Below are 23,119 nucleotides of genomic sequence, written 5' to 3'. Positions count from 1 at the left end.
AAAATAAGAGAAGGACAATAAGGCCTCAGTAATGTTTTATGTTGGTTATGTTCCACAGCTATGATAAACTTAAGAAATGACATCGTGTAACACCGCAGGCTACTGATAAAAGTCCTCTCTTAAACACCAGTTTCCAGCACAGTTTGGGTTAGCAGCAAGAGTTGCATTGGAATATAAATAATTTTGCGGCGCTTTTTTCAGGTCGTGTTATTAGAATCTAACTCTTCCTCTTAATCCAAGCTGAGCTGGAAAATTGTCGTTGACCGAAATAGGTCTCTTATTAAAGAATACTTTTGATAGCAGCTTATGGTGTTACATAATGTCATTTCTTGAGGTCTTGATGGTTTAACAACCCGACTCTGTTCGAAGTAAGAGTAACTGCTCACTTGGAGGACTGTATAGGACGAGACTCGGGCTTCTTCAAGGATATGGACATGAGGTGAAGCACAACAGCAACACAATGGTAACAACGACAGACTTTAGGATCGGCGCCGAACTTTTCACGTATACTCATTTATTTTACACTATCAAACACTAAGACACCAGAATGACAACCAACATACACATAAACGCGACTAAGAATCATCGCGTAACATAAAAATTATCAACAAAATAATTAAAAAAATGGTTCAAATGGCTCTGAGCACTATGGGACTCAACATCTTAGGTCATAAGTCCCCTAGAACTTGGAACTACTTAAAGCTAACTAACCTAAGGACATCACACACACCCATGCCCGAGGCAGGATTCGAACCTGCGACCGTAGCAGTCCCGCGGTTCCGGACTGCAGCGCCAGAACCGCTAGACCACCGCGGCCGGCCAAAATAATTAAAGCTGTAAATATCTATACTAGTTGGAACCAAAGTAAGTAACAAGACTGGTCGCTTGTTTTATATCGTGCACAACGATAAATGTATGAAAATAAAGAAACATCAGCCTCAATGAAATCTTTAGGTGTCATTAGTTATTACTGAGGGCACCCACGTTTCTTCTTCCACAAACGGATGTCATACGAACTGCTCTGGATTCGACGGTACACAGCCCTACCCGGGAGAGAACATTTTATAGACCACATTATTGATCGATCAGGAGCAAATGTGGAAATCTCTAAGACACTTCTCGAGTTGCGCCCTAACAACGCGTCCAAGGGTTCCATCATGACGACTTAACTCTGCGTTGTTTTTGCCCTAACTCTTGTTTCAGCAGTCTACTGGTAGCAGCCTCACATGCATGACAACGCTCCATACATTACGACGCAGCCTTAGGTAAGGGCGCATTTCACGGGCTAACGACGATGACTGTCATTTGCATGGCCGACAAGATATTTACCAGATTTTATTTTTAAAAAAGTGTGCTCGCTACCGCTCTTTGACGAACATGGTGAACAACAGACACTGTTTCGTCAGTACACAAAACATATTTTCGTAAAAGAGTGGGAACGATGAGACACTTTTATTTACTATTTATTTTGTATCGTACACTTGGTTACCCAGAAGCAAAAGCAAACCGTACAACTGCTGCTACAACCACATAAAATGAGAAGAGCAGAAAAATTACGTAATTATTTAACAAAATTAATTACGACAAAAACTGATTATTTTACGGAAGTCTCAGATTAAATCTAATTCTAAATGAAAACTATCATCTGAATCCAGGTATCAGTTGGCAGCATATTTAATTTACCAATGCATAATAGTCTCATGTTCTGGTTATCCGTGATGCATGCTGCCCATTCCTAGACGCGGTGCTTGTCATTATGTACCACATAAATTTTTGTTTCTATTCTTGCTCTCCAATAATGATAAATGTTTATAGCAAAGGCGGCTGATTACGCCGTCTGTAAACTGGTTGTGACAGCAGCAGCGGATTGGTACCGGGCGAAGCACGGGCAAGAGGACGTACCAGCAGATGGGGTTCAGTGGCTCGCTACAAAGGTCAGAAAAAGCATAAGCCACAGAGCTGCGAGCCTACCATTACGGTGGTGGCCACCGCAAGATGGCGCGCCATTACGCGGCTAATTGAGTTTAAGGCCTGGCCACCATCTTGTCATTATCCCGCGCTGTGCTGTAATTTCAAAACGAACCGCTAATGGAATCCTGAATACGGTGACTCTTCTTGACTTGCACAAATCGTGAAGGGTCCCAAGGCAGCACTCCCCCGATTCCATTATTGCCTAATGGGTCGGGGCGGACCAAAGATACCATTCCACTCTCCCCGTTCCGCTCCACAGCGGCGCACTTTACCTTAACCAGCATCTGGATGCCGAACAGGAAGCCAAATTTCTCAAAACCTGCATTACTCGTGGAATCATTACGCTGTTACTAAAATGAATCACCTTTGACCATATAATATTTAATGCTCAAAGCCAAATAAATTATTTTCTTACGTATGACTTATACGGTTCTCGTAAATTACATATTAAAGAAACTACGAATGGCTAAAAATGCGAACTACTGCTACTGTCGCTGCTACTAATAACTTTGTCCAGAAACAGAATAAAACATGTCTCAAGCAAATGTTCTCTAGCTATCTCGTCCGCGGCACGAACAGACCGTCCAACTGTCTAAACAAAGCGCAGTTTCAGACACGCCATGTCGTCCAAAGATAGCGACAACTTAGGACGATGCGAATGGGATGGGATGGGATGGGGAATGGAGCATACGAACCAATGACAAAGCGAAACATTATAGGCCGATACAGTCTTTTGATTCCGTCAACGCACTTTTATATGAAGAACATGGCGTCGAGACATTTTTAAGCAACCACTGAACGAATGGAACTAAATCGCGGTCGTTTTAAAACACACTTACATCGCCTGGGACTCACCGACAATTCTCTTTATACTTGTGGAGAAGAATATAATATTAGGATGTCCGAAACGAGACATGATAGATCGTACACTAAATCAACTGAGTGCTACGGAGTACAAAGGCCCCCCTCTGCGTTACCCCTCTTTTGGGAACAACAGGGTTAGGGTGTATATACTGATATACATAGGTCTCATGGAATTAGAGGTGTCCATATAATCAGCAACATCCGGCGAGGAGGAGGAGACAAGCAACACATCATACGTGAGAGCGGCCACTCGAGGGCGCGGACAGGAAACAAAGAATCCCGCTACCTGGAGGACGGACCCCAATTGCCCAGTACATCAGATGACTTATCGAACACATGAAGTGTATTTAGACACATTTATATAGTTACAAATAACACACCTTTTGCTCTAACTATAATTTAAATTTTGCATATAGACAAGGGTTTGTATACACGCCAATATAAAAATTATAGTTCTTTTGCTATACACGGATTCAAATTTGCACATGCAGGGTGTTTCACAGTTAATATGACACACTTCTAGAGGTTGTAGAGGGGACATAGTAGATCGAGTTTTACACAGGAACCCATGTCCGTAAACGTCATCCAACGACGCGACATAGCGTCAAAGTTTTAGGCGCTGGCGCCTGTAAATGGGTGTATAAACAAGTTGATTCTGTGATGCTGTTAAAACTTTCTAGGATGATGGTGAAGGATAAATGTCTCAATTTGAGATAAGAGGCCCTCTACCAGAAACGAACGAGTCGAAAGTTATAAGCGAAAATCATTCTGACACCTCTGAAAGTGGAACACGTGCATCGGTACTGCTGTGCATATAGGCTACGTAATATTCAGAGGTGGTATTATGGACCAAAACAAGAAAACATATCAGTAAACATGTGCTCTAAAATGCATGCCTGAGGAGCTATGAGCACTTGTTGATCTTCGCTAGAGTGAAACCCATCTCCTCTATTGAGCAAGAAGTGTGGTCATAGCTCTTGAGGTGTTCTTAAGGCGTGCGTTTCAGAATCCATGCTTACTAGACATTTTTTCTTGTTTTGGTCCATACTACCATCGCTGAAAGTTGTATACTTTACAATTTTAGCAACAACAGTATTGGTACATGAATTCCACTGTCAGAGGTATCAGAACGGTTTACGATTATTAACTTTTGACTCGTTCGTTTCCGGTACAGGGATCCTTACCTCTAATTGATACATTTATCCTTCTCCATCATCCTAGAAAGATTGTAACATCACGGAACCACCCTGTAAGTAATAGCGTCGTTGGATGAAGTTTCCGGACATGGGTTCCTATGTAAAACTTGATCTACTACGTCCCCTCTACAACCTCTAGAAGTGTGTAACATGAATTGTGAAATGCCGCCGGCCGATGTGGCCAGGCGGTTCTAGGCGCTTCAGTCTGGAACCGCGCGACCGCTACGGTCGCAGGTTAGAATCCTGCCTCTGGCATGGATATGTGTGATGTCCTTAGGTTAGTTAGGTTTAAGTAGTTCTAAGTTCTAGGGGACTGATGACCTCAGATGTTGAGTCCCATAGTGCTCAGAGCCATTTTTTTGTGAAACGCCCTGTAGGTAACAGTCAAAACTGACAGTAGTTACTGATACATATAAACTATGGTTGGTTGTATGGTCATGAAACAAAAACCTAATAAATAAATAAAATAAAAGCAGGGGGATATTAACCGACACGATTGCCTTTCACGTAATTTTGTTCCTTACGAAAACATATACAGGAGTAGACGAAGTCTTTTTTTAAAGAGCACCTTGTATTTTTTATTCGGTAATCCATTTCCTCTCCTCAAAACCTGTTCGAAAACGTATCACAGTGTACAGTTTACGTAATCACGAGGTTACTAAATCGTAACACAAAATTAGCTTTCAATCTTTGGGTACAGTGCAGGTACTCTCGGTACTACAGTTGTGCTGTAGTACTCGCATTGTAAATAAGAAAAAATATTTCAATTACTTTTCTGTTATCTTCTGTTTTCCGTATATGAGTAGCATTTCTATCTTGTTTTAGTTCGTGTGCAGTGTACTCGCATAAAAAATCTTCAACTGAGGACGGCTGATTGAATGTCACATGCGCGTTTTTCTTGCGTTTCCATTTGTTAACTGTCAACTACAGCAAGAGGACGAGTTTCGCTGTGCTTGTACAGGAAAGTCAAAATTAATTCGGAGAGTCCAGATAAATACGACACGTTGAATAATACACCCACTTCTGTGCAGTAAATGGACGATGGTACCACTTTCTGCCTCCGTTATGCACGGAACGACGGAAAAATTACCGACTGTGTGCCTCCATACGTGTATATCTTATGGTCCCTACACGAGATACACGACGGAGAAGCAGAACCATAAAAGTTTTGCCAGACGCCTCCCCACTTTTTCGCCAAGCATTTCCATGTAAGTCCCTCAGCTACGCTTCAGTGGCCGCAGCCTTTACTTAAAAACCGACGGCAGTTGCGTTTGCGTGAAGTTCTCAGTGTTAAAGAGAGAAGTAACACTGCGTGAAATAATTCAAAAATCAACCTGGCATGTGCGACGAATGTATCCGTTAGGACAGTGCGGTGAAATTTGGCGTTATTGGGCTATGGCAGCAGATGACCGACGAGAGTACCTTTGCTAAGCACGACATCGCCTGGGCTCGTCCGTGGCCTGGTCAGACGAGACACGATTTCAGTTGGGAAGAGCTGATGGTATGGCTCAAGAGTGGCGCAGACCATACGAAGCCACAGACACAAGTTGTCAACAAGGCACTGTGCAAGCTGGTGGTGGCTCCATAATGGTGTGGGCTGTGTTTACATGGAATGGACTCGGCCTCTTGTCCAACTGAACCGATTACTGAGAGGAGATGGTTATTTTCAGCTACTTTGAGACCATTTGCAGTCATTCACGGATTTCATTTTCCCAAACAACGATGGATTTTTTATGGATGACATTGCGCAATGCTACAGGGCCACAATTGTTTGCGATTGGTCTGAAGAACATTTTCGACAATTCGAGCGAATAGTTTGGCCAGCCACTGAACATTTATGGGACACAATCCTACAACGGCATCCCTTAAAAAGACGGTTCAAATGCTCTGAGCACTATGGGACTCAACTTCTGAGGTCATCAGTCCCCTAGAACTTAGAACTACTTAAAACTAACTAACCTAAGGACATCACTCACATCCATGCCCGAGGCAGGATTCAAACCTGCGACCGTAGCGGTAGCGCGGTTCCAGACTGTAGCGCCTAGAACCGCTCGGCCACCCCGGACGGCGCATCACTTTCACAATTATGGCGACTTCCAACGATTTGTGGAGTCCACGGCACGACAAGCTGCTGCACTACAGGAGGTTCGACACGATAACCAGGAGGTATCCCACGACTGTCACCTCAGTGTAGGATTCCTGAGGTTGGCGAGCGCGCCAGAGTTAGCCATTATCACGAAACGAACATTGAAAACAAGTCAACGCACATTTTAATCTTCCTTTATGCAATTCCAAAACTGATAGTCTCCCGAAAAGCTGAAAATGATTTGCAACAAATTGGCTCGAAACATTTCTTTCGATAAAGGAAGAGATCAACTACCAATAATATCCTGGATCTTTCTGAACTTGCCGACTTTTCCTGTAAATTCAATTTCCCTGAGAATCCCCAATGTTCCGAGCTTTCCTGACAAGTCACCACCGGGGTGGTGTATCGTGACCAAAGTTTGCAGAGAGAGTGCGAGGACTCGGCGTAAGTTGTTGACGACGAGATTGTGCGAGGCTGCAGATTTGGGCGATTATCCAATAAGGCAGGCGCTGCGACTGAGCGGACGCCGGCGCAGCACGCCAAGGCCGTGCCCACTGGCCGCTCAATTACGGGCAATTGAACGCGCAAATTCTGCTCCCGAACTCACGTTGCGTCGCTGTCGAAGCTCTCCTTAGCACGACGCCACAACATCCGCGGTACACACAGTCACATTTTCTTCGCTACTGAAAGGCCGTATTTTGTTCTCGCGGTAGTCTCGTACAGCGCATACTACTGGAAAAAGTGAACTCTGCCCCAGGCGCAGCTGTCACTAATTTGGACACGTGACCAGCTACTATCCAGTTAAAAGTAGTGCCAAATGTCACTCGGGTAGCGAGAGCGGGAGAAGTCTTCCCGGACTGCCATTACTGCCTTTCAATTTACTGAATGTCAGATGGAAAATGGGGTTTCTCTGCCGATGCAAAACGGGAATACACGAGCAAGTCAACGGTGTACGAAATTCAAAAGGAAGGAAAGAGTCTAGCCTCCCGTCGACAGAGAGGTCGCGAACGGATCACACTGTCAAACTAGGAAAACACAGGGAAGGAAATGAACTGTGTACTCCTCAAAGAAACCATTTGCCTTGACCCATGTTTTAGAGTAACCACGAAGAAGATAAGTCAGGTGTCCAGAATGCTACTTGGTTTGGTGCTGAGGGGAGTGGAATACAAGTATCTAACCCAGAAAATACGCACAATAGTGCTACTAGTTACGATTGTCAGCAACTAACTGTACTTCAAACTTAGCGAAGAAACAGTCGGAAAAAAATTATTCTATTTACGGGATCCGTGTTTAAAAAGTCCCAGACTGAATGGTGATCATTTGTGAAAGACAAAATATAGGTGCTAAGAAGGCACCCGTCGTAATATATTTAGACAGTAAGATAAATTATACGACCAGAGGTTTGTTTATACCAGATCCATGCAATGAATACATTGCGTTATAAATGCCTAAAAACTGTCAGTTCATGAAAGTATCATCAAAAAATAGGATGATCAACGTATAATCGTTTTTAAACGTATAGCGCTCTGAAAGCTCTCCACTTTCTTCTTTTATTTACATTCCACCACACTTCCGTACAGGGAACTTTTACGTTTTTATGTGTGTGTAAACAGAGATTATACGAGGGTATATCGAAAAGTAATAATGACTCGTAATTAATGAAAACTTTGAAAATCAACATATAACGGCGGATTTAGTACAGATTATAGCCTCGATTGTCCTCTATACAATTTAACCGTTCGACGTAGTCACCAGCATTTGTGCACATTTGCCGTCGTTGAATCCAGGCATCAAAACCAGTTTGGAAAAATTCACGGTTTTGCTTCTTGACCCATTTTTATGAAAATGATTTTGAAGCTGCTGATTGTGGACTGCTAACGCGTCTGCCTCCTCGAATCACTTCATCAGAACGTTGTCCGCTCCCGGTAGCAGAATGGTCGCCGGCACGGTAGCTCAGCGTGTTCGGTCAGAGAGTTAGCAGCCCTCTGTAATAAAAAAAACTCAGTTCATCGATCAACAACGAACTTAAACGGATGTCTTACGACGTCCGCCCAGAGCAAACGCGACGAACGAAAACTAACAAAATGCGATTGGAAAAAAAGAAAAGATTGGCGTGACGGATTGTCAATCCTCTGGGCCCGGGCTCGATTCCCGGCTGGGCCGGGGAATTTTTTCCGCCCAGGGACTGGGTGTTGTGCTGTCATCATCATCCTATCATCCTCGTCGACTGCAGGTCGCCGAAGTGGAGTCGAATTGAAAGACCGGCACCGGCGGACGGTCTGCCCGACGGGGGGCCCTAGCCATACGATTAAATAAATAAAATCAGAACGTTCTAGACCAGGGGTCTCCAAACTTTTTAGTCCGCGGGCCACTAGGTAGGGCCAAGATCTACCTAGTGGCATTAAAGCACGCTAGCACTCCATGATCACCGTAATGTAAGGCTAGAGAAAAGATGAAATCGCAAAAATCTAAGGTTGTGGGAATAGCTAGCACTGAAACGAACTACGATTTTTATTTAATTACATAATTTTTGTTGGTGGCCGTACCTGATCGAAATTTTGGCGTATTTTATTCTGGCGAATTTCACCGACAAAAAAGTATGTCACTGCACATTCTTCACGAAAGCGTCCTGCAAAGTTAACGAAATTTCAAAATCATTTTTAGCAACACTATTACTGCAAGACGTATTTTACAACGTAATCAAAAGAAAGTGAAACCTCACTTAAGAAGCATCTTCCATAATGATTGATTACTAAGGCTAGTCGCCGAAGTGGCGTCCATTTGAAAGACTTGCACCAGACTGGTGAGTAGAATAAAATGCAAAGAATTTTTTTACTTTAAATGTTTTCGCCAAACTAGTCTGTGAAGCGTTCTTTTATTTCACCATCGCACGGAGAATGGTCTGTCTGTTCGTTGTGGATAGCCACAAGTTTAACCGTGACCTTCCGCTTTGTAAAGATAGAGCTCCGACATTGCCGCGGTGTATTGGTCGCGATAGGCCTCGAAACTCAATTGTTGGCAGTATAGGTGCCACCTCAAATATTTGGCGGGCCGGATACCGGGGATGTCCGGCCAGCTAACGCGGGCCGTAGTTTGGAGACCCCTGTTCTAGACTGCCACCTGTGGCACGTTGTCGGCGGATCGCTGAGCGGTTTCTTCGTTTCCAAACTTTGTCACCAAACGCCGCACATAGATAATCTCGATTATAGCGTCCCTGCACTTTCCTCGCGGATGAGGTTAAAACAGCTTGACAATCATGGGCCCAACAGCAAACCCTGAATTTTTCAAAACTGGTCTTCTTGTATGGGTCCAACAATTATGCAAATGTGTACAGATTCGTGGTGGCTATGTTGAACGTTTGTGTCGCGTAGAGGACTGTTCAGGCTATGACCTGTACTAGTTCCACACACTGAGGGAGGAGGGAAGGTTTCGAACAAAATGTTATGCCCCAATACTATAAATGACAATGGCAGATCTGTAATTGTTTGGGCAGCAGTGCAATGGAACCCTAATATTACCGCTAGCCAGTACGTGAATGTAACAGCTTTCTAACACGACTATGGGCATACATGATCGTGTTGTGCAGTGAAGGCGACCGCTGAGCCTTAGAGCGACACTAACCCCCTTATCCCTTTCTTTCAGTGGTGGGATATCTTGTCCAGTAGTTCAGGTGCCGTCCGTATCCGCGCGATGGTACTTCGCTTCGCAGTAGTTCTACTACTACCTTTAATATATATATAAACAATGTAGTAAGCGTATGGCATTGTCGGCCGCCAAGTGCAAGTCGACGCCACATTGGGCGATTACGTACAAGTGATGAGGACACCGCAACACCCAGGCCACGAACGGAGAAAATCTCCAACTCGACCACTCTATACACACTACAGCCACCTAGCCTAACAGTTGAAGGATAATCTCACACACATCTCTCGAAGTAACGGAGTATAGCTAAACTAAATACTATCGATTTGGTCGGCTGCAGCATCACTAACGGATTTTCATAGAAAGTTAACACAATATCGTGAATCTTTCACTCAGCACCGAAGTGACTGTTTTTACACATACTGGCAGATTACAACTGTGTACCACACCGGGAACCGAACTATCTCGCCTGTTGTTATGAGGACAGATCGTAAATCGGCCCTGTCTAGCTTCTACTGCCAGTAAAAAGCGAGGTTCCGGAGTGGGATCTCGGTCAGACAACAAAGTTTCATGCAGCGTCACGTTTAGGGAGAGAGTGATAGAATTATTTGTGGGCACATCACGAACGCCTTTAGCAGCCAGCATCGTGTTTAGGTTTAACAGGGGACCAGATGCTCCACGCCCTGTTTTGTATGTATTACGCAATTTGAACTCACACTTTTAGACTGAAGCAGTACAAAAGCTCAAAAAGAGTTCGCCCAGATAGCGTTGATGGCGATTACAGCTGGCTGTCACGCTTCGTCGCAAGCCCGACACGCGACGCCTCGCAGATAAGCCAATTGATGGAACTCATTTTATTGCTACAAGTACATCATAAAGTGGAGGGAGAGAGAGACATATATTGTCGGCTCGTGATTTCGATAAGGTGCGCTGATGGAGATATGCACAAACTTTGCCTCAGTAGCTGTTACTCTTCAGAAAGGGGATGGAACTCAGCTACCATTTAGCAGCGTCACTACTTCGTCACTGAAGAGGGAAAATTATAGGTGTATTATGCCTATTCTAGAATTCTGTTATCCACAAGCACCAACTAAAAGCGCAGCAAATACAAAGCACAAGCATTTGACGAAGCACCACGAGATACAAACAGGTTACATGCACTGTCTCCCAGAATTGCCGTCGAGTGCATTATATTCAGTTCACGTGCAGCAACTGATTGGGAACCACCTCAGCAGTTTAACCCTATGACCCGGACTGCATTATTCTCACAACACTTTCCAGAGGGACACGTGTCACAGACGTTCGCAGAAGCGCCCTAAGGGCACAACAAGGAGATTCGTGGCTAGTATCCTTTCGGACGAAACGTTTCTAGGTGGTTCGGACAACGAGGAAATTTGACAGTGCAGCGTCCAAGATCGTCAGACTGCGTCCAAATTACATTCGAAAACTTAAGTGTCCAGCGAGGTGAGGCTAATGGCAAACCTTCAGTAGGATAACAAAGTTAGTTTCGATTGTCCCCAGTCGCTCCTTATAGGAGAGTAAAACTTAGTACTGGTAGCATGTTGTTTCCACCTCCTTCCTTTCAGTACCATATCTAACCCTACCAACTCAACCACGAGGCTAAAGTAGCACATCTACACGTCTTCGAAGCGTCATATACGCGACAAGGGTTAGGGACCCTGCAATGAGAGCAATACGGTCTGGTTTGCTATGTCATTTATCTCTGACACCAACAGAAAGGACGAACTTTTGTGTGTTTAGATTTACTTATCTACATTTTATAAGGAAACCACTGAAAGCATTCGTTCCGATTATTTCGGTGAAACTTGCGCCACGATTGCTTGACCTAAAAACCTTAACAAACCCGATTTCTTAATTATAGATACACTTCATTAACTCGACGGGTGTTCTTTTGGTGAGCGAAGGACTTTCTACTAATAACAATACGATAGTGGTGATAGTGATAATAGTTTACTCAAACGTATTAGTCGTTACAGCGTGTTGTGACAAACCAACCGATATTGTTTACTTTGCAAACTCCTCGAGGAAATAGTTTGCTATTTCCTTCCTCTGATGATGGACGACCTTTCGGATCAGTCTGGATCGTATTGGTGAATGTGGTGATGTGGTTCTGCACTGTACTGTAACCGAAAGCGTGGGTTTAAAAAGTCATCAGCAGAGAGGTTAGCACAGACTGACGAGACGGTTTGTCATTTCAACCAGTTCTTTGGACCGCAGTCTGGTGATCACGAACTGCACGTAGCCTCTCTTCCTATTGCCTGCCAAATATAGCTAACGAAAATGTTTCCATCACCAGGAGTCAAAGCATCCTCCGCTGGTGAGCGACAACGCGACAGCGTGCGTCAGCTAGCCTCTGCTGTTGTTTTCAGTCTGAAGACTGGTTTGATGCATCTATCCTCGTTAATATTATCCTGGGCATGTCTTTTCATGTCTGCATAGTTTCTGTAACCTACATACACTTGAACCTGTCGACTATATTAAAGCCTCGGTCTCACACTGCAATTTTTACCCTCTACACTTCCATCCATTACGTAATTAACTATTACTCGATGCCTCAGAATGTGTACTGCCAGCATATATCATCGTTTCGTCGAGATGTGCTAAGAAGCTCTTTGCTGCACGGACCTATTTTGTGTACCTTTTCATCCATTATCCGATCTTCGACACTGTTGTGAAGCACCACCTTTTATTTCTTCGCCTAGACCATTAAACTATTTTTAAAATTTCTGATGTTACCTTCACTGTTTCTCTATGCACAGAGTGAACAAAATGGGTGACAAGCTGCAACCCAATTTGAGTCTCTGTTCGACAACTGCCTCCTATAGTGTTCTTTGATTCTAATTACAGCAGCCTCGTTTCTGCACAAATTGGACATAGGCTTTTGCTCCCTGTATTTTATCCCCGAAAACTTCGAGATTTCACGGAGTGTACAAGAGCTCATAAAAGTGTAAACTATCACCACGAGAAAATTAAGTTACCTAATTATTTTTGTTTGTTTGTTTGTTTATTTATTTATTGGTACCGGTCTACAACCATCGTAAGCACTGAAATTCCCATGTCACAGCACCGTAGCATGATACTAGGGGGAGCCAAAGCATCATAACGTAATTCGTTTCAGCTGTGTGAGGCCAACCTAGGAGACTTTTAGCCGTCTCCATTGCCCTGACCCAGCTATAATATATCCGCTATAGTTGAAAACGAACTGTCGCACGATGCTCATTTTTATCAATGGGCTGTGACACATTCTTTTGGCTCCCCTAACGGTGTGGTACGTTGCTGTGTCGCGGGGATTTTAATGTGTAACGCGTCTGCAGACACATACCCGCAAACAAATAAAATTTTAATTAACTTTATTTTTGAGGTGGTAATTAAAACGTTTTCGGAAAAGCATATGAACAATAGACGGCATATTCTGTATCTATCAATGAAAAAATATAGGACTACAACAAGAGCATCCATTACCCGTTCATAGACTACCGAAAGACCTACGATTCGGTGCACACAGAAACGGTATGGGAAATCAAGGCAGAATACGGAATTCCCCCAAGAAACTCGTCAGCTTGGTCAAAGTACGTGCGGAGAAGCCAGTATACTGTGGCTCGGTACGACACTGTTTTGAGAAAGCAAGGTGATGCGCTATCCTCACTTATCTTCAAGAAAGTGGTAAGTGAAACCTAACGAGCAACAACCAATATACTGGCCTATGCAGATAGGAAATAACAGTAGTTAAATTGAAATACTGTTCAAGAAACTAAATGAAACCGCCATGAAATTAGGTTTACACATTAATCAAGAAAAAACATAGTACATCATGATACGCAGGGAAAATATGACTACAGTACAAAGTGATAACATTCTCACAGAAAACTACAATTTCAAAAGACTCCGAACTTCAAGTACCTTGGTTTAAATATAAATGACTGCAATAGAAGACGAGTCGAATACCCAACTGACTACGGAAAGCAGACAGAGTTTTCCCTCCAAAAACTTCTATCCTGTAAACTATTGACCACGAAAACCAAGCTGAAAGTCTACAACACAATCGTGAGGCCAGTACTGCTATACGGAGCCGAAGCATGGAGCATGAGCAAAAATGAAGAGCGTCAACTATCAGTCTTCGAAAATAAAGTTTGCTGAAACATCTTTAGGTCAAAATTTGAGCAAGCAACACAGAAGTGGGTTTGGAGAGCCAACTAAGAACTAGTTAAGTTAGCCGACCATCGCCAAAGCGAGACGTTTGCAGGCCATGTTGACAGAATGGACCAGTTAGATGTATGACAAGAAGATGGAAGGCACAAGACCCCAGGGAGACCGAGACGCAGATGGCAAAACGAGGTGACCTCAAACTGCAGAGTTCTCGGTATCACTGAATGGGAAGAAGTGGCACAAGACGAGAAGACCTGGAGGCAGGCCGAGCGAGGTGGCGCAGAGGTTAGCACACTGGACTCGCATTCGCGAGGACGACGGTTCAATCCCGCGTCCGGCCATACTCATTTAGATAATTACTATTAAAAACAGTCTTGATCACGATTTATTTAACAAGGTGACCGGTTTCAACCACTACTGTGGTCATCTTCAGACCATTGAGTAGGAACCTCTTTCCTACTCAATGGTCTGAAGATGACCACAGTAGTGGTTGAAACCGGTCACCTTGTTAAATAAATCGTGATCAAGACTGTTTTTAATAGTAATTATCTATAAGACATTGATCATTGCTGTGCCCATAATGTATTCAAAAGTAATACTCATTTAGGTTTTCCGTGATTTCACTAAATCGCTTTAGCCAAATGCTCGGACGGTTCCTTGGAAAGAGCACGGCCGATTTCCTTCCTCATCCTTCCTTAAACCGTTGAAGCCCATGACCTCGCTGTGTGGTCTCTTCCAGCAAATCAGCCAACCAACTGGAGGTAGATTAGTGAAACGGCGTGGGATCGCCAACGGAGTGTGTGTAAGTATGACTTGCCTTCATATGGGCAGGTGGAATTTCCACTCGTAAGCAAGTGGGCCTCCGACTGTAGACCACGCTCGACAGTTTCTTTCTGGGCCACGAATTGAGTGTTTGGTGGCAAGGCGAGCGAGGTGCTCTGGTAAGCAGGAGGCGGTGGCGGCAGCGGAGCCGTGATTGGACGGGCTGCTCGCCGCGGCTCGAATGACTTTGTGAGGCGCGAAGGGTGTAGGCGGGCGTGGGCGGAAGAGCGCCAAGACGGAGGGCGCGCGAGCGGGCCGCTAAGCGGGCACATCCTGCTCCCATCCATCACGCAATCACCACAAGTGGCTCTATCCGCAGCCCGGGACGCCTCAAGGGCCCGAGCCAGCGCCCCGTCGGACCACCTGCACTTCGCGCCTCTCCTTGAAGAACCTCACACGCTAATAACTGTCAATTCGCCACTCTAGATCCTCGTCTAGCACAGCACTCTTGTCGGGCGCGAGCACTGGTGCACACTCTTGATCAAATAGGGCCGTGTTGTCTTAGCGCAGTTCCGCCCCTCCTCCCCCGCCACATTAACTTGCACACAGTGGAGCGGACGCCAAGCTCGCCCCAGCCCTCGACAACTTGTCGGTGTCATCCCGAGTCTAGACCGCCGAGTGACTGCTCTGAAATGAGGAACAGCTCTATGCAGAGTACCCCAAAATCGACTGCGGACAATACCAGGAGTAGAAACGGCCGGCCGATATACAGTTCTAGTCTGCTGACGGCTTTCGCAAAAGCACGCAGTCATCTGCAGGATGAAAGATGCAGTCTGGAAACGATCCTCTCCGCTAGGGCTAAAGGTCTCAGCGATGTCAATTCTTCCAGGAGAGCTAGTCCATTAGGAGAGATGTACCTGGGTGTTCAGACGGTAACACCAAGAGTACGGAAGATAAGGTTCGGGATTCGAGTTACGATCCGACACGTAGTTTTAACCATTGCAGTACCACTGGGATGTATATGCCCCACAGTAGTTTATCAGAGAACCAGATGGAATTTGCTGCACGTAACTGATACGTACCATGTGTCAACCTGCTTCTTCAGAAACTGTTTCAAGCTGTATCACAAGTATGATGATCGATGTGGCTGTTACATGGGACATATGAATTTGCATGTAATGTAGAGCCAGTCATTTAGAATAATCTAGCAAAATGTCTAATATTTGTAATTATAAATAACATCAAGAGATCTTTCTAAATTGGCTCCAAGAAAAAAAAAGTCATTACGATTTCATAATATATGGGTGGTTTATTCAAGAGGAAAGAGCTTCACAAATTGAGCAGTTTAATAACGCGTTGGTCCACTTCTGGTCCTTATGCAACGAGTTGTGCCTCTGTGAATTCCTAAGTGACCAAAGTGCTTTGGTCATCCGTCCCTAGACTCCACACTACTTTAAGTTAAACTAACCTATGCTAAGAACAAAACACACACACACACACGAGGGAGGACTCGAACCTCCGGCGTGAGGGGCCTCGCAGTCCGTGAATGACGTCTCAAACCGCGCGGCTTCAAAGAGTTATTCCGCTTGGCATAGACTGATACTTGTTGAATGTCCTCCTGAGGGATATCGAGCCGAATCCTGTCCAACTGGTGCGTTAGATCTTCAAAATCCCGAAATGGTTGGAGAATATCGTCGACGTACCGCTATGCTGTAAGGTTGCCGTGGATGACAACCAAAGAGCCCTGCTATGAGAAGAAATGGCACCCTAGACCATCATTGCTGGTTGTCGGGCGGTATACTACCGCTGGCTGGGGCGTCTCCAAACACGTCTTCGCACTGGAGTACAACTCTGTCTTCAGTAATGGGTCCCGCTTCGAAATGAGCCCAAATGGCCAGCGAAGAAGTGTCTGTAGATACAGCGGTGAGATCCTAGCTTGCCATACTGCCCGATAACCAGGGGTAATGGTTTGGGGTGCCGTTTGTTTTCACAGCAGGATCCCTTTGGTTGTCCTCCGGGGCACCCTTACAGCACAGCGATAAGGCGACGACATTCTGTGTCCCGTTTTGCTGCTCTTCGTTGCAAGCCATCCTGGGCTTACATTTCAACAGGAAAATGCCAGACCGCACACGAAGAAAGTTTTTACTGCACGTCTTCGTGCTTGCCAAACTCGAACTTAGCTAGCAAGGTCGCCGGATCTGTCCCCAATCGCCAACGTTTGGGGCATTATGGGCAGGCTCCTCCAGCTACCTCGCCGTTTTGACGATCTAACGCGCCCTTTGGACAGAATTTAGCACGGTAGCTCTCAGGAGGGCGGCCGACAACTTTATCAATCACTGCTTGCATAAGGGTCAGAGGTGGACCAATGCATTACTAACTTGTTCAATTTGTGAAGCTCTTTCACTTTAAAGGATCATCCAAATTTTCTGAAATTATAATCATTTATGTGGGTGTACATGTTCCTCGCATTTACCGATTTTCGTCCTATTAGGGTAATTCCTTTTGGTGCGTCGTTGTTTTTTGTCTTGGAATGCACATGTATCATTAATGAAAACACAGGATTATCACTCAACTCATCAGAACTTGGACATATAAGGTTCCAGGTTATAATACCAGTGGGACATACATGTTCCACCTCTCCTCGCAATGAAAAACGAAACTGTGAGAAATATTTTTGTCCTTTTGTTATTTCTGACTGCGACATTGATTAAAATCACCACACATGACTGTCTTCTATTCGTGAAAAAAATGCGTGGTGATTTGAAATATGTATTCTGGATACCAGGAGTAGGTTCTACAGCCCGGGATGTGTTAAATGTGTCCCAATGCACATAAAATGAATCACGTGTCCTCGAAAATCAGTAACTATACCACCTGAAACTGTTACCAACCAAAAGGTGGTTCGAACACAACTGTGCTCCGTCCTAATGGACGACGTTATTTCCACACCAGGCATCGGCTTACCTGATCAGATATAAGGGAAACTACAGATTATAGTGGCATCTGAACCGAGGTGACACGACTGCCCGTCACATGCACCCACGGTCTCTACACCTAAAATTCGCATTAACTGATGGAAAACTATCACATGCAAAACTCTCATCGCGACAGAGATTACACACAGATACTCGCAAACGTATCGTCACGCTCTGAAATTTTGAGATAGGTAGCGTATTTTGAATTAACTGGATTTGACAACAGCCGGTCCGCCGCAGTGGCTGGGAGTTCAGCGAGTCTGACAACAGCACAGAGGTTATTGGTGTGGTTCCTAGGACTACTTATGAATTTGCCTTGGTGGGAAGACTCGAATGGAGTCCACTCAGCCTGGTACGAACGACTGAAGAGATACTTGCAGGACAACTAGCAGCTCGGCTTGAAAGAACAAAATTAAAAGCGCGCGCGCCCACACACACACACACACACACACACACACACACACACACACACACACACACACACACACACACACAGAGAGAGAGAGAGAGAGAGAGAGAGAGAGAGAGAGTTTGCCATAGATCACTGTCTGTTATACAGTACATCACAACTCCTCAACTGGAGCCTTCTACTGTTGCTTTAGTAGCTGTTTGCTTTACAGATCGATGTCCTATTTGACGATATGGTCACCACGTTTAGTTTGTCTACCCAATTCGCTACACGTATAATAATTAGAAGCAATACACGTTGGATTCGTCACCCTTATACATAAAAATCTGATTCAATGATGAGACAAGGGGATTGTTTCAATCCTTACGTCCGCTGCCAATCTATGAGATCCTGAGATTGTCCCACACAAAACGTACACGAGTTAACTCATGCATGAACAATGCGTATCGCCGGACACTTCGTCTGCCAGTAACGGTACATCTACCTGAGAAGTGGATACCTCAGTTGGTGCAGAATGTCGAAAGCACGAAGCTGTGTCCTATGAATTCATGATCGATGAAACGAAGTTACGAATTTCACAGGAGTTTGAGCAATTATGTGGGGGCAACCTAATCACTACCTCCAATGCATCGTAACTATCCGTACGGCGCCTTTACCCCCTGTACTTACAAAAGGACATTAATTGTTTATCCTAAAAATATGGATGCCTTTTTCGTCTCTTTATACTTAATTAAGAAGCAATCGTGTAAGGCAGCCCGTACAAAAAGCCTATAACTAGTGGTACGAATGTTCAGTTCTAATTTTCTTTGTTTCGTTTAGCAATGATAAATAGTGATATGTAAAGAAAAAAATCGTTATCCTCGACATCATCAGCTGTGTCTCTGCAATTACAGGCGTTTCCTTTTTTGTGTTTTCGTAGGAAGCACACAAATAACATTTCTAATTTAAGATCACACAATTATCAGCACTTGTCCACGACAGGTCTACCATCATTTGACGTCACAAAAGTAGTGACACGCTGATCTCCCATCTCGTGTCACAGAAGATGTTTAAAAAAATGGAAGTATTTGTTTTTACTATTCCAGGAATAATTTAACTACTCTAAGAAAATACTTCACCGACACTGGCAGCGCCCAAGATGACAGTATGCTATCGCCGTGATCATTGTACTGAAGCTTGAACTCAGTAGCCTCGAAGTGACGCCGAAAGAGGTAACCGTCCCCGTTAAAACATTGTATTCTCGTGAAACTCTGATAACTATACTTGCAACACAACCTTGCATCTCCCTTTAACTGGCCAAAGGAGTACTGTTACGGGATTCTTGGGCAAAAGAAACAGGGAAACAGAGGGGCACGAAGCCAGCTGGACACTAGCTTTCAGCCGGATCTCTGAGCCAATACCGTCAAATCGGCCACTGTCTAACTGTACTGCACTTCGCCATCCCTGTCGTCTCCAGCGCCGTGAAACTTCTACTGACAAAAGATATCGAACTGGTGGTAAAAATAACGCCTAACATGCAAAAAGGCATGGATAATTTTAAGCTTTTGTTTTGCTTGGTGCACATCTTCGATAATCGTCTCCTTTTCTCTATTACTTTCTCGTTTGCCTGTCGACAATTTTTTGATATCTGAATGCTGTGGTTATGCGCGATTTATGTTTTTGCCGATACCTTTGTACGGTGCAACAGCAACTATATCACAATTTGAAACTCCCTGGCCGATAAAAACCGTACCGGACCGAGATTCCAACTCGAGAAATCTTCCTTTCGCGGGTAAGTGGTCTAACTGACGACCCGTCCTCACAGCTCTGCTTTCGGCAGGACCTCGTCTCCTGCCTTCCAAATTTCATAGAAACGTGGGAGACGAGTTATTGGCAAAAGTAAAACTGTGAGGACGGTTCTTGAGTCGTGCTTGGCTAGCTCAGTCGGCAGAGCATTGCCGCGAAAGGCAAAAGCCTCGAGTTCGAGTCTCGGTCTGGCAAACGGTTTCAATCTGACGGGACGCTCCATATCAGCGCATACTCCACTACGTAGTGAGAAATTCACTCCGTAATACAATTTAACTGTTCCCATTTCTTCCGCCTCTTAAAAGGGTGGGACTCCATAATTTCTAAAATTTACAGTAACTACTTGAGGATAAAATGTGTCCGTGAGAAGTCATTACATTTCACTTACGCTCCAAAAGGCATTGCGTACTTGGATTAATGTTACAAAAATAATGATTACGTATTAATTCTGTGAATGGCCTACCAAAAACCTGGAGGAAATAAATTACCTCATTGAGTTTATTACCGTGTGCATTTCAATTAAGAATATGGTGTACTATGTAAATTAGTATGAACAGCAAACTACTCCATATTTACGGATAAAACAAAGAGTGCATTTTAGGCGGGAAAAATATATTGTGGCGTTTCTCAGACAGTAAGCCCAGCAGTACAACAAATTTTGTGCCTTGCGTTATTTTATACAAAAAATGTGGATTACATTTTGTACCTCTATAGTATGCTAGATTTAAAAACCATATAAATTGTAGTTCTTACACAAAATAAGAGATATCTTAAAAAAATACCCATGTTGTAGATATTTCGAAAGTACAGTTGGTGAACGTTCGTTTGTCTCACATTTATTCACTCATTTGCCACAAATCACCCGATATAGATATAAAGAAGTGGTAGAGTCAGTAAAAAAAAGTCTTATCTAATTTGTCTGCTGACAAACTACGAGGGCTATTCGGAAAGTAAGCAACGATCGATCGCGAAATGGAAACCATAGTGAAAATCAAAATTGTTTTATTTGCAACAGTTAGCTACACCTTCCAGCTACTTCCCTCAAAAGAGCGACGTCACGCTACAGGCATGGTAGAGATACTGCCCAACATATCTGTGCACCATGGACCTTGCCGTTGGTGGGGAGGCTTGCGTGCCTCGGCGATACAGATGGCCGTACCGTAGGTGCAACCACAACGGAGGGGTATCTGTTGAGAGGCCAGACAAACGTGTGGTTCCTGAAGAGGGGCAGCAGCCTTTTCAGTAGTTGCAGGGGCAACAGTCTGGATGATTGACTGATCTGGCCTTGTAACATTAACCAAAACGGCCTTGCTGTGCTGGTACTGCGAACGGCTGAAAGCAAGGGGAAACTACAGCCGTAATTTTTCCCGAGGACATGCAGCTTTACTGTATGATTAAATGATGATGGCGTCCTCTTGGGTAAAATATTCCGGAGGTAAAATAGTCCCCCATTCGGATCTCCGGGCGGGGACTACTCAAGAGGACGTCGTTATCAGGAGAAAGAAAACTGGCATTCTACGGATCGGAGCGTGGAATGTCAGATCCCTTAATCGGGCAGGTAGGTTAGAAAATTTAAAAAGGGAAATGGATAGGTTAAAGTTAGATATAGTGGGAATTAGTGAAGTTCGGTGGCAGGAGGAACAAGACTTTTGGTCAGGAGATTACAGGGTTATAAATACAAAATCAAATAGGAGTAATGCAGGAGTAGGTTTAACAATGAATAAAAAAATAGGAGTGCGGGTTAGCTACTACAAACAGCATAGTGAACGCATTATTGTGGCCAAGATAGACACAAAGCCCATGCCTACTACAGTAGTACAAGTTTATATGCCAACTAGCTCTGCAGATGATGAAGAAATTGATGAAATGTATGACGAGATAAAGGAAATTATTCAGGTAGTGAAGGGAGACGAAAATTTAATAGTCATGGGTGACTGGAATTCGTCAGTAGGAAAAGGGAGAGAAGGAAACATAGTAGGTGAATATGGATTGGGGGGAAGAAATGAAAGAGGAAGCGGCCTTGTAGAATTTTGCACAGAGCATAACTTAATCATAGCCAACACTTGGTTCAAGAATCATAAAAGAAGGTTGTATACCTGGAAGAATCCTGGAGATACTAAAAGGTATCAGATAGATTATATAATGGTAAGACAGAGATTTAGGAACCAAGTTTTAAATTGTAAGACATTTCCAGGGGCAGATGTGGATTCTGACCACAATCTATTGGTTATGAACTGCAGATTGAAACTGAAGAAACTGCAAAAAGGTGGGAATTTAAGGAGATGGGACCTTGATAAACTGAATGAACCAGAGGTTGTAGAGAGTTTCAGGGCGAGTATAAGGGAACAATTGACAGGAATGGCGGAAAGAAATACAATAGAAGAAGAATGGGTAGCTCTGAGGGATGAAGTAGTGAAGGCAGCAGAGGATCAAGTAGGTAAAAAGACGAGGGCTAATAGAAATCCTTGGGTAACAGAAGAAATATTGAATTTAATTGATGTAAGGAGAAAATATAAAAATGCAGTAAATGAAGCAGGCAAAAAGGAATACAAACGTCTCAAAAATGAGATCGACAGGAAGTGCAAAATGGCTAAGCAGGCATGGCTACAGGACAAATGTAAGGATGTAGAGGCTTGTCTCACTAGGGGTAAGATAGATACTGCCTACAGGAAAATTAAATAGACCTTTGGAGAGAAGAGAACCACTTGTATGAATATCAAGAGCTCAGATGGCAACCCAGTTCTAAGCAAAGAAGGGAAGGCAGAAAGGTGGAAGGGGTATATAGAGGGTTTATACAAGGGCGATGTACTTGAGGACAATATTATGGAAATGGAAGAGGATGTAGATGAAGATGAAATGGGAGATAAGATACTGCGTGAAGAGTTTGACAGAGCACTGACAGACCTGAGTCGAAACAAGGCCCCGGGAGTAGACAACATTCCATTAGAACTACTGATGGCCGTGGGAAAGCCAGTCATGACAAAACTCTACCATCTGGTGAGCAAGATGTATGAGACAGGCGAAATACCCACAGACTTCAAGAAGAATATAATAATTCCAATCCCAAAGAAAGCAGATGTTGACAGATGTGAAAATTACCGAACTATCAGTTTAATAAGTCACAGCTGCAAAATACTAACGCGAATTATTTACAGACGAATGGAAAAACTGGTAGAAGCCGACCTCGGGGAAGATCAGTTTGGATTCCGTAGAAATGTTGGAACACGTGAGGCAATACTAACCTTACGACTTATCTTAGAAG

At 44.0% G+C, this 23,119-nt stretch overlaps 1 protein-coding gene across 1 annotated transcript in view; it reads right to left on the bottom strand.

Moving 5' to 3' along the window:
- LOC126248062 (neurogenic locus Notch protein) overlaps positions 1-23,119 on the bottom strand; it is a 401,991-nt gene that overhangs the window by 160,921 nt on the left and 217,951 nt on the right. The window lies entirely within an intron of this gene.

Source organism: Schistocerca nitens, chromosome 3, assembly GCF_023898315.1.
Source record: "Schistocerca nitens isolate TAMUIC-IGC-003100 chromosome 3, iqSchNite1.1, whole genome shotgun sequence".
Classification (NCBI taxonomy): Eukaryota; Metazoa; Arthropoda; class Insecta; order Orthoptera; family Acrididae; genus Schistocerca; species Schistocerca nitens.
This window is presented reverse-complemented; position numbering and strand designations above follow the sequence as displayed.